This window comes from Sinocyclocheilus rhinocerous, unplaced genomic scaffold (genome assembly GCF_001515625.1).
Source record: "Sinocyclocheilus rhinocerous isolate Xijiao unplaced genomic scaffold, SAMN03320098_v1.1 scaffold2515, whole genome shotgun sequence".
NCBI lineage: Eukaryota > Metazoa > Chordata > Actinopteri > Cypriniformes > Cyprinidae > Sinocyclocheilus > Sinocyclocheilus rhinocerous.
Genome location: NW_015637115.1, coordinates 51,721 through 58,486, shown reverse-complemented (window position 1 = coordinate 58,486; position 6,766 = coordinate 51,721). Strand labels below are relative to the sequence as shown.

Genomic DNA, 6,766 nt, shown 5'->3' with positions numbered 1-6,766 from the left:
CCTGCGGCGTGGGACTATACATTGAGGTCTTAAGACACGAATCGATCGATCTGTGCAAGAAACTGAACAGTATTTATATCATTTTCCACCTCTGATCCACCGCAATGTCCAACTGTCCTGAGCGCGTTCTCAACATCCGGCGCGTAACGTCAAATAAATACGGTCGGGCAAAAAATTCCACGTTGTCTGATGAAATATCAAAATCGTTTTCCATTGTGATGACCTGTACTTCTAAATATCTTTAGATCATCGCAGTGCCAGTGAACACGTCCGCAGTCTCTCTGTACTGTGTAAATAATGAGTGATGTATACACGCGACAGATCGCTTCCGCACATGCGTCTACTATCATAGATATGTATAGATGCCCTATTCAACCGCTCCAGACACGTTGCCGTGTCCGCCATTTTGGAACGTATCGCGGCCCATAGAAACAGTCACTAATGAGGCATCTACTTATATATATCTATGTGCCAGAGCACGTATACGCGTCACGCGCCGGATGTTGTGAACGTGCTCAGACATTGCGGTGGATCAGAGGTAAAAAATTATATAAATACTGTTCAGTTTCTTGCACAGACCAATCGTTTCGGGTCTTAAGACCTCAGTGTATCGTCACGAGCCGCAGGGTTTAATTTGGTTTTGTCTGTGTATGGTTTTTTTACTCTCAAAGCCGTGGAGCCTATTGACTGCCATTATATGATTGACAGACTGCAACGGTTCGAGTTAAAAACCTTTGTTTGTGTTCTGCTGAAGAAACAAAGTCACCTACATCTTGGATGCCCTGGGGGTAAGCAGATAAACATCACATTTTCATTTTTGGGTGAACTATCCCTTTAAACTCCATCATCTGCATACTGAATGATGTATACAGTGTGCATTGTATGTTTGTGGCTTAAGCTGAGACTGTAAGCATGAGAATAGTAATGGCATAGGTTTTGTTCATGCTATATGAGATAGCGTGAGGAGCTTGTTTGTTGTGTGGGCTGCAGCTGTGAGATTCTCATCAGCCCAGCAGTGCAAAGGGCGACAGCAGTGGGGTGGGATGATAAATGTCGGAAAAATAACAAACCCCCCACGTACTTTCAGGATGAATGTGAGTTTGGGATGAATACTATTTCAGAAACCCCTCATTATAGTGCATTACATGTAGAACTGAGGCAGCAATGCGCTACAGTTTTATCAATGCAAAGACTCATTTGAATGATTATTATATTATGAATCAAGCTTATGACTTGACCATCAAAATCAAGCAGAATTATAGCCATTACAGGAAGTTGCTGAATTAATGACAGAAATTCTATTGAGCTTTTAAATGTGAACTCTCAGAGGTCAGCACCAGTTGACCCGCAGAGTCTGAAAAACACTCAGTGATTTAATTGGCTATTGACCTTCCCCTTCAGAAATAAAAGGCTTACTTAAAAAAGCAGTTTTTCTGAGAAAGGGACAATAATGTGTATTTCAAAACTTCATCCAAGAGACCCTGAAACTTTGAAGCATGAAATAAATGTGTCATTAAGTTTGAATGAGAGCATTTCTTGCATTTAACATTAGTGCAAATGTAACTCAATTATTCATTTATTCAAACATTGAATTTATTTAATGTCCACCAAAAATACATTAAAATGCTATTCATAATGAAACTGAATGAATACATCTATTTTATCACAAATGAAATAAACGTTGTACTTTGTGTTTTTGTGGGGCTTAAAATTAAAAATGTCAAGGTGGTAGACTATAACCGTCCTGAGATCCTGAGATCTCTTTGAGCAGTTTATTTTTAAAAGATTTTAATATTTGACAAACATTAGTCTGCCAAACCATAATCAGTACTGTACAGTACATAATATCTATCTATCTATCTATCTATCTATACTGTATATTTATACAACAGTGCTTTCTGGTCCTGGAATCTGATTGGCTGAGAGGAGTGCGATATTCTAGTGATAACAGAACTCCAACCGTCTCACCGTTTGAATCACTCCGCTTGCGGTATTTCTCACTGCAAGTGTCATGGTGGACACCCAAATACACTATAATTTTAAAAATAATACTGTTTTTGTATCACGAAATGTAGTTTTATTTATTACGTTATTTTTGAAAGCACCTGCATTTTACAGCATTTTTACACAAGTGTCTAAAACTTTTCACAGTACTGTAGCTTTGCTGTTAGGATTCTTCAGGTGTCTTGGAGACTTTGCCACAGTTGCCACAGATCACTGTCTGTTTTCAGACAAAAATACAGTAGTGTATATATGAGCAATATCAGATTTGAGATTTAAATGCACAATTTCAGATTTGAATCCATGGCGGAAGGAAGTAGTTCTGCACAAAAGAGGGTTTTTTTTTTCTTATGTATTTACACACTTGTGCCATCGAACTGTTGTATAAACGCAGTATTACACTCGTAGCCGTGAGATATGGCTGTATATTGGCACTCGCAGGAAACAGAAATGATTAGTTAATCTCCCAAGTCTTTGGGTTCGGGTCGTTCGTACTTTTGTCATGTAAAAGCAGCAATGGATACAGAAATTAGTTAATAATTCCCAACCTTCCTTACAAACAAGCACATAGTTTGTTTATTTACTCTTACAGTTATGTAATGTTTTGTGGTCTTAAATTTTATGTGAACTTTATAGATTTTATTTCTTACAATTTATACATTTGTGAATTTCTGTGATGGTTCTTTTCCATAACATTGAATGTGGTAATGAAGAGTTGGTTAATGAACGAACAGAGCTGGGTAGTAACTGATTACATGTAATCTGGATTATCTAATCAGATTCCAAAAATTAAGTACTTGTGATTAGATTACATTACTTATTAAAATACTTGTTAATCAGTCTACAGTTACTTTTTTATTGATTACATGATTACATATTATTCACACAATAGCAATTAATGATTCATAATTTATTTATTCTCCGTGATTCTTTTTTATCTTTTAAATGTTCCTTTCTAAAACATCCTACCGGTTACATACATTCAGAAAATATATAGGTAGAGTGAGTACAGTAGAGACACTTTCTGCTTTTTTCATCACTACACAAAAACTAGATGCTGAAATGAAGTGATTTTTCTTATGCACTAAAATATCATAAATTGATAATAGCCATAAGTAGTTTATATTTTCCACAATTAGCTCATAAACATAAGGTGCATTTTGGTCTCAACTGTACCCATATAGTGCACAGTTCAAACAGTACCATGGTACAGTTGAGACACCCATTCTTAATGCTCTAAAGCTGGCTAACCATTTATTGCAAATATAATAAATTACAGTTGTGCATTTTTTAAAATTCAGATTTATTTATTCGCTTTATTTAATTCAGATTCAGTTAAACAAAATAGCAACACAATATTTAACACTGGAAATGATATGGCAAACAGTACAAATGTAAACAGTAAACTCAAAAAAGTAAAAAGACAAAGTCCACTCACTGACTACATTGCCTAACACATGCAAACACACACACACGCACGCACACGCACACGCACACACACAGGTATTTCTAACATTATAGGGACATTCCATAAGCGTAGTGGGTTTTATACTGCACAGACAGTATATTTTATCCCCGTACATACCTGTATATTCTATAACCCTACCCCTAAACCTACCCATCACTCGAAACTTTCTGTATTTTTACATTTTCAATCATTCTGTATGATTTATAAGCTTGTCTCCTCATGGGGACCTAAAAATGTTCCCATAAGGTTAGCATTTACTGGTTTTGGTTTTGACTTTATTTTCCCCTGCAGTCAAATAAACCTGCATTTGGACCCAGACCCCTGTTTACACGGTGTGTTTTCTGTACCGCACCGTGACACACACACACACAGCCTTTGAATATGCATTTTATTTTCTATGATTTAACTGTAAATGCATACACTCTAGAAAATGCTGGGTTGGTTCAATCCAACTTTAGGTCAAATATGGACTAACCCAACCGTTGGGTTAAATTTGTACATTAAATTTTTAACCCAAAAGTTGGGTTAGTCCATATTTGACCCAAAGTTGGGTGAACATAGTGACCTATAAAGGGTGTATCAACTGTACCCACTTTACCACCTTGTATATTTCACAAAATGCTATGTTATCCTTTTAACATTCATGTTAGAAAATATGTCCATTAATAACAGTTGAAATATCACAAATATAATTTTTATCATAATTTGCGTAGCATTTGTGTAAATGGGACTTTAACCTATTATCATAACACTGTACAACAAAACCGCATGTGACTCAATAGGACACCAATCCAGGTACAGTTGATACCCTGCGTCTCAACCGTACCCCACTGACATTCTTTGTTTTCTCTAGATTATGCAAAGATCTTGCATGGCACGATGTCATACAATATGTCTATTTTTAGAGCACAGAGTAATGTTTGCAATGATATATGTTAAGTTCAACAATCATAAAAGGATAATAAGCTATTCACAATCAAAGAGAGCTCTAATATGCATGTGTGGAGCAAAAATCATGGCTCGGGGTTCCTGTGCACGCAAGTTATTTAAGATGTTTCATCTGTACACATGTCCCAAATCTACTCAGTCTACCCTACTATAACTACTATAACCTACTACAACTAAAAACTAGATTTTTACAAGAATTCCCTTTTCATTGTATCATTTATTCTAGTTTGTCATTGACCCATGTGTAAATGATTGAGATGTTTGTGTGAATGATTGATAATTGAGAAGTGTTTGATTTTTTTGTGTTTATAGGCAATGGGCCACATCATGACCGGCACTGTGTGTATGATGACAGTAACCTCGTGGACAGGGTATACTGCCATCCAATTGGTCACTTGATCGAAGAAACGGGCCACACAGATGAGATGAAACACACCACCAACTTCTACTTCAGCATAGCGGAACAGCAAGCCATCCACTTCTTTCAGTATGTGTGAATGAATTTTACTTGTGGATTATTGTGATGTTTTTATCAGCTGTTTGGACTCTCATTCTGACGGCACCCATTCAGAGGAGCCATTGCTGAGCAAGTGATGCAATGCTACATTTCCACAAATCTGTTGTGATGAAGAAACAAACTCATCTATATGTTGGATGGCCTGGGGGTGACTAAATTTCAAGCAAATTTAAATTTTTTTGATAAACTATTCCTTTAACATGAGCAAAATCTGCATGGGGAACTCCTGATCATGCTGATTCCTTTTGGAAAGACTGGATTTCACCCATGAAATTTCACAGAGCAATGGTAAATTTGACCACACCTTTAGTTTTAATGGGTAGAGTTAAGCTCTTATAGTGTCAGTGTCACATGGCTCTAGTGAACACCGGGTATCACACACTTCTATGGTTGAGCGTATGGGTTGTTTGCCTAAAAATGAAAACCATAAGACTTTCTTCTGTGTAACAAAAAAAGATGTTTAGCAGAATGTTCAAGCTGCTCTTTTACATACAATGAAAATTAATGGTGACCACAGTTGTCTGGAATGCTGCATTGACCAATCAGCATTCAGAACTACTGCCAGTCTCCATAGACCAGGGCTGCGTTCAGCCCCGACAAAAACGGTGCAAAACGTTTTTTAAACGGAAACGGTGGTGTGTTGAACACTCTGTTTTGATGACGCAAGAGTTGCAAGCTGTCTCTTTAATACCGCGTGGTTTACATACATGTTGCTGCTGATTGGGCTGACATGTTTGACACACCCACCAAACAAGAGAAAACGCATCTCAAACCCCGTTGCACACCGTTGCACACCGTTTCCAGGAAACATGTCGTTCAAACCGGAAACCGTAGCAAAATGGTGCACACCGGTTTGAGCTTGAACTTGCCCCAGGAGTGTTCAGTCCTGCTCCTGGAGGGCCAACATCCTGCAGAGTTCAGCTCCAACACACCTGCTTGGAGCTTTCCAGTGATCCTCTTGACCTTAATTAGCTGCTTCAGGTGTGTTTAATTAGGGCTAGAGCTTACCTTGGCAGGAAGGTAGCCCTCCAGGAGCAGGACTGAACACCCTGATATAGAGCAACCTGAAGTGAAGTGTCATGATCAAGGGCCCAATGCTGATAACAGACCTTAATATGAATCGCTTTATATGAAGGATTACCAGCCCAGAACACAAGACACTAAGCTACCGCTATCCTATTATGCTCAGAGATACACTTCAGAAACCCAGTTCCCTTTCATGGGAACTTCGAACTGCGTCCTCTAGGGGTCGCTATGGGGGAACGCCTCGTCGTGACCCGTGTCTGAAGCATACATTGAAAAAACACCAACTTGTTGGCCGGCGACAGCCATGACGTCACTACTGGTGCGACTATAGTATAAATAGGCGCCGGGAGCACACATCATCCTCTTCTTCGTCTTCATTGACTGTTTTGTTTGAAGCGTGCATTTCTGTGGTAAGAGCGATCTCTATTTATCTCATTATGGCGAGCACTAGCAAAGCATTTAAGGATGTGTGCATCCGTGTTGACGTTGTTTAACATCTGATGACACACACGATCTATGCGTTGTTTGTTTGGGCAAAGAGCACACACGCGATGTCTCCGAGGGGGCAATCAGCGTGCACTGCGAGCGTTTTTTCTAAGGAAAAAGCTCCGCTCTCATTTGTCTCTCTTTTCGAGAAAAGAGGGGCAGCCATCTGCTTCCCGCGATTCAGGACCCGCCGCTGCTGAGGCACGGAAGGGAATGAGCTCGTGGGGATCGCAGGTGGACCTGGCCGATGAGTTTAGAGAGGGGCTTTCCTTCTCGCGCTCATCGGCGGCGGGCGAGAGACAGCCGCTGGAGGATGATGT

General features: G+C 39.2%; 1 pseudogene; it reads left to right on the top strand.

Annotated features, from left to right (window-relative positions):
• The window catches only part of LOC107748438 (laforin-like), a 31,206-nt pseudogene that overhangs the window by 5,152 nt on the left and 19,288 nt on the right, over positions 1–6,766 (top strand).